The sequence below is a fragment of the Ahaetulla prasina genome, chromosome 3 (assembly GCF_028640845.1).
Source record: "Ahaetulla prasina isolate Xishuangbanna chromosome 3, ASM2864084v1, whole genome shotgun sequence".
NCBI lineage: Eukaryota > Metazoa > Chordata > Lepidosauria > Squamata > Colubridae > Ahaetulla > Ahaetulla prasina.
This window is the reverse complement of record NC_080541.1, coordinates 13107180-13113767: the sequence shown is the minus strand read 5'-3', so window position 1 is coordinate 13113767 and position 6588 is coordinate 13107180.

The window sequence follows — 6588 nt, the reverse complement described above, 5'->3', positions numbered from 1 at the left end:
TGTTGTTGTTAGTTGCGAAGTCGTGCTGACCCATCACAACCCCATGGACAGGCCTTCCTGTCTTCTACCATCCTCTGGAGTCCATTTAAGCTCATGCCGACTGCTTCAGTGACTCCATCCAGCCACCTCGTTCTCTGTCGTCCCCTTCTTCTTTTGCCCTCAATCTTTCCCAGCATTAGGCTCTTCTCCAGTGAGTCCTTCCTTCTCATTAGGTGGCCAAAGTATTTCAGTTTCATCTATTGCTTATCGATACCACTTTTTCTAACCAATGGTAGAAATTTATCCCATATCTTAAAATATTCTGAATCCTCTCTGCACAATCTAAAATGTTTAAAATATTAGAAAAAAAGTTAGATTGCGTTTGGTTTTTCTTTGAAGACATTTCGTTTCTCATCAGTGGTGAGTTGCCCAGGGTAGTGTTCTTGGACCAATGCTTTTCATACTATACATAAATGATCTCTTATCTCAAGTTATTGTGTTCTCTTTGCTGACGATGTCAAACTATTTAACACCACTAACAATACTTCTACTCTTCAAAAAGACCTTGACTTTGTATCCGATTGGTCTAAAACTTGGCAACTCCAAATCTCAACCAGCAAATGCTCAGTCTTACATATTGAAAAAAGATCCCTAACAACAAGTACAAGCTTGATGGACATTATCTTACTGACGAACCTCACCCTGCCAAAGACCTTGGAGTTTTCATATCAAATGACAAACACGAGCTGGATGACTGAGAGTGTCCATAGATCTGTTCTGGTTTCTAACCTGATGCCTTAACCACTACACCAAACTCGTTCTCCATCTTGTTCTAAGTTCTGGCTCTCTATCACATTCTAAAGTAGAGAAATCTATGGGATGGAATGGATGATTATAGGCAGGGGTGAAATGCTCCCGGTTCGGACCAAATCACCCAATCCGGTAGCGATGGCAGCAGGTAGTTCGGAGAATCAGTAGCAAAAATCCCTGCCCCTCCCCCCATGCCCAGCTGAGCCGCACGATCATCAGAGGGTTTTTTATTTTACTTTTAAAAGCATTTTTTTCTTCGGCCGAAAAAATGCTTTTAAAAGTTAAAAAAAAAAGCCTCTGATGATCGTGCAGCTCAGCTGGGATCATCAGAGCCTTTTAAAAGAATTTTTTTTACAACCTCTTCAGCCAAAGAGGTTGTAGGAAAAATGCTTTTAAAAGTAAAAAAAAAAAAAAAAGTTGGCCACGCCCACCCAGTCACATTACCCCGCCACCAAGCCACGCCCATGGAACTGGTAGAAACAAATTTTACATTTCACCATTGATTATAGGGATAGTTTCTTTGTGGTGTTCCTTCTGAAGAAAGTTGCTCTTGGTTGGTTATGTGATCTTTAGGCTTCTAAGCTATTCCATGGATTTAAAGAACACGAAGTTCAGAGGAGTAAAATCTATTCATCGTGTTAATTAAAGGGAATCTTTTTTTTTAGTAAAAAAGTTTTATTTCCATTTTCCAACAACCTATTCAATATACAATCTCTTATTCAACATTAGTCATTAACTTTCATTTGTTACTTATTCGGACCTGCCCAGCTACCACTTCCTTCCTTAACAAACCTTTTCTCCTCCCTTCTCTACTTTCTTCTACTTTCTTCATACTTCCTCTCCTTCGCTTTTCTACATCCTCTCCTCCTTCCCTACTCTTCTCTTCCACCCTTTCTAACCCTCTCTCTTTTCCCTTTCTTCTTCCTCTCCTTTCCCCCTTTTCTACCTCTCTCTTTCCTACCTACTTTCTTCCTTCACTCTCTCCTCTCCCTTTCCATTCCCTTCTGAAATGGCAGCTGAGCAGCCCCGATTTCATTTCAAATTATCTCTATTTCTTAATTACATATCTTCAATCATTCCTTTACATTGATCTTTCATCTCCCCCCCCTCTCCCCCTTCCCTCCCTCCCTCCCCCAGACTTCCCAGAACAAAGTACAGGGTATAAGATTAACAATCATAAATTAAAATACAACATAAGTCATAATCCATAGTCACTCCTCTCTCTAAGACCTTAACTCCCCTTCCAGAAACAAAAAAGTACATTCTTCTTCCAGTCCATTATATATCAGTCCATTCCACTCCTAAAATCTTCAGAATCTTCCAGTTAAATTAAAGGGAATCTTCATGTTCAAGTGAAGATTACTTTTGAGTCCCCTATGTTTATCGCCCCTGTCAACTCTTGAAGGTAAACTGTTCAATAAGAGGAAAGATCAGTGTATCAGCTTCTCAATGAAAATGTCAACATGGTGACAGGTAATAATAAAAAGAACTCCTCAACTCTTGCTGTGATTCATTCTTCTCGGATCAGGTGCTAAGTAGTCCATCAGGTAACCGTGAAGAGCGATCTCCAGGGCCAGATAAGTTGTATCCAGGATACTGAAAGAAGTCAATCAAACAGAACAGAGCTGAAAGGACCTTGGAGTCCCTTCTAGTCCAACCCCTTGCACAAGCAGGAAACCCTATATCCGTAATGTGTGCCAAAGGTGGCATGTGGAGCCATAGCGATGTGCACGCAAGCTCAGCTCCAGCACACATGCATGCCAGGCAGCTGATTTTTGGGTCTTCTGGGCCCACCGGAAGTAGGGAAACAGGCTGTTTCCTGCCCCCGAAGGGCCTGTGGAGGGGTGGGGAAGGCCCATTTTTCTCTCTGCCCAGGCTCCAGAACCTTTCTAGGAGTCTTGGGAGGGCAAAAATGGCCTTCCCCACCCCCTGGAAGCCCTCTGGAGGCCAGAAACGGTCCATTTGCCAACTTCCGGTAGGACTGGAAGGCCTGTCTTTCTCTCTCCCCAGGCTCCAGAGCCTTTCTAGGAGCCTGGGGAGGGTAAAAACAGCCTTCCCCATCCCCCTGGAGGCCCTCCAGAGGCCAGAAATGGCCCATTTGCCAACTTCCAGTGGGACCTATAGGGCCCACAGGGCCATCACGTGCCAAAAGTGTGGGGGAGCACAGGTGGCAAGGCACATAGAATTATGGGTGTGGGCACGTGCACCTGTGACCCACCCCCGGTCCCCCTCACTTTTGGCACATGATGGCAAAAAGGTTAGCCATCACTGCCCTATATCATTTCAGACAAGTGGCTGTTCAGTTTCTTCTTAAAAAGAAGCACCCAAAATTTTTGAAGGCAAGCTGTTCCACTGGTTTATTGTTCTCACTGTCAAGAAATTTCTCCCTAGTTCTAGATTGCTTCTCTCCTTGATTAGTTTCCATCCATTGTTTCTTTTCTTGCCCTCTGGGGTTTTGGAAAATAGATTGACCCTCTCATCTTTGTGGCAGCCCATCAAATACTGGAATACTGCTATCATGTCTCCCCTAATTCTTCTTTTCTCCAGAGTAGCCAAACCCAGTTCCTACAACTGTTCTTCATATGTTTTAGTTTCCAGGTCTTTGATCATCTTGCTCTTCTTTGCACTTGTTGTGTCTGCACCCCCTGAGCCAGGCCCCCTGCCAGAAAGTGACTTGGAAAGTGAGGGGGAAGGGCCATCAGGACTTACCTCGGGAGCACCGGCTTCCCTGGCTCAGCTCCAGGAGCCAGAGGCAGGCCAGGTGGAGGAGATAATGAGGCCTCTGTCCCCTGACTCTTTCCCCCCCAGGCCACGCCTCCAGACCCAGCTGATGGCAATCAGGCCTGGCTGGACCCTAGGTTTTGTAGGCAGGAGAGGCGGGAACAACAGAAGCAGGGGTGGGGCAGGCCTAGGAAGTGCTGAGTCATGGAGCCACACCCCACAGGATATAAAAACAGCAAGGGTTGCTATGCCTCTTTGTAGCAGGCAAATCAACTGCTTGACTAGCGCTGAAGTACTGTTTGTTGACTCATCGGCATCCAGGGAGATAACAGAGACACTTGGCAGACACTCGCCAGTTTGCTGCCAGAGCTGATAGTGCCGGCTAATTAAGTCATCGCTCGGATGGAGGCGAGGGGGACAGAACAGCACTTTTTCCAAAGTCTCTACATCTTTTTCGTAATGTGATGACCAAAAAGTGGATGCAGTATCCCAGGTGTGGCCTTACTAAAGTTTTATAAAGCGGCACTAATACTTCAAGTGATTTTGATTATTGGTCTCTGAGAGGCTGGCTGAATCTTAATGACATTGATGTATCTGAAATTTTTGAGAAATCGATTTCCATTTTAGCTTATAAGGAGGTTATGTATAACTTGATTGATTTGGCATTGATTGAAAACAATGCCAGAAGTCAGCTTGAGTTATTCAAGAGCAGACCTTGAAAAATCAATCTCCTCTCATTTTGAGGTTACTTACTTGGTAGATGATGGGAATGCTGCAGATGTCCTACGTCTTGATTTCAGGAACACATTTGACACAGTACCCAAGAACATGAGTAGAAACTTTGGAAACATTTGTTAATTGGTGTGACAGACAACTAGTAGCTTGAAAATTGTACTCAGAGGGGATCAATGGGTCCTAGATTGGAGGGGAGTATTGAGTAGAGTGCCATAAAGTTCAAGCAGAAATCCTACATTCTTCCACATGAGTAGAGAATTTGGTTAATGGATTAAATGGCCTCTACCGATTTCATTACTTTTATTAATTGCTTAGATTAAAAAAATGAAGAAATGCTTAAAAAATCTAAAATACAAAGCCGATTGAGATAGCTAATATCTGTTGTGACTCCAGCCCCCAAACCTGGCCCCATGCCCGAAAGTGACTCCAAGACTGAGGGGGAAGGGCCGGTAAGGCTTACTTCGGGAGCACCAATTCCTTTGGCTCGGCTCCAGGAGCCAGAACCAGACCAGTCTGAGGACGTAATGAGGCCATCATCCCCTGATTCCTCCCTTCCCCAGGCTACGCCTTCAGACCCAGCTGATAATAATAATCAAGCTTGGCTTGACCCGCGCTTCAGAAGATTAGAGAGGTGGCGTCATCAAAAGGAAGGGTGGGGCAGGAGCCCCACCCCACAGGATATATAAGGAGCTTTGGGACTGCTCTCACTCCACGGGAAGCAAAGTTTAGCTGATCCGTTTCAAAAAGAGCTGAAAGTCTTGCTACGTGAGTCATTTGTTTGAACTTTGGCAGGCAGCTGCGTTTTCTCTGCCAGGACTGATAAGAGCCGTGAATCCACTGGCTGAAGGCCAGCTCGTGGGTCTGAAGTGGGGAAGGAAACAGAACAATATCCTAGGACAAAATTAAAACCAACATCTACCTTTATGACTCTGATTTACAACATTTTTGCCAGTTTCTGATCTTTTGGACCAGTTTCTAGCAGAAAGCATCCTAACAATACCTTGATTTCTTTAATGATAACATCACAAAAAAAAAAAGGTCATTCAAGTCAGGTCTGGTAACGTGGACGCCTCCGATTATGTCCCACATGACTTACGATGGAAATTTCAAGCTCCTTTAGGGTCATAAGTCGAGGGCGACCTGCAAAACCTTAAGTTGTCCCTTATTTTCTCCTGTGGCTGTTTTCTCTCTAGCAAATTTCAGCAGTTCTGTGTGGCTTTGCAATTTCTTCCTTATTTGCAGATATATCAACAGTGCAGAGTGGAGGTGAGTAGAGCCCAGCAGCAGGCAGCATAAAGGCTAATCCAACTTCAAAAGGATAGGCTCCCGCAAACTTAGGCTTTCCAGATATTTTAGATTATGGCTCCCATCCTCACAAGCAATAAGCAGAGAGGATTGAGAGGGCACCATTTAGAACTGGATGTTGCAGTATACTGGAAACCCAAGAGGAAATAAATACACATATGCACTCAGTCATATACAGTACATAAATTACATACCCCTAGTTTCATCCAAGGGTGAAATAGACCTACCTTCCTTAATGGCTTGGAAGTCCACACACCGTGCGTGCGCGCTTGCTTCGCTTGTGCGTGCGCATCACATGTCTGTGCAGACCTGCACATGCGCAAAATCTGTGCATGCGCAGAAGGTAAAAAAACACATTACTTCCTGGTTAAAACCAGGAAGTAATGACACCCGGGCGGTGGATGTCGCCGGTAGTTCGGCGAGCGCTACTGGATCACCGAACCGCTGGCTACAATTGCCACCGGATCGTGAGATCCGGTCAGAACCGGGAGCATTTCACCCCTGGTTTCATCTCTAAATGCTTCAGCTACTTCTCTGATCTTTCACTAGACTCCTGATGTCAGATTTTAAGTGGCTCTGAATAATTATTCAGCCCTTTTGGTCCAACTTTAATGATTCATCAGTAGACACAACCGTAACAATGGTCTCATTCACAGTAACCAACACCCAGATTTGTAACTTGAATAGGTCAAAGGGCTCTTTCTTCCTTATGCCTGTTTTATACCAGCCACTTTACAACTATTTAAACCACTACAAAGTTACGTCCACTTGTTCCATCTCTTTTCAATGGAGACCCTCTTAGTTTAGATTAGATTAGATTTAGATTTATTGGATTTTTATACCGCCCTGAGTCTCCCGAAGGACTCAGGGCGGTTCACAGCCAAGATAAAACAGCAATAATATACAAATAAAACAATAATTAAAAAACTTATTAGATATAAGGCCGAATGAAAACATTTAAAACTGTAAAAAACCCCATAAAATTTATATCAAATATTAAAAACTATTTAAAAATTCCTATGCCAATCCTGCGCGAAT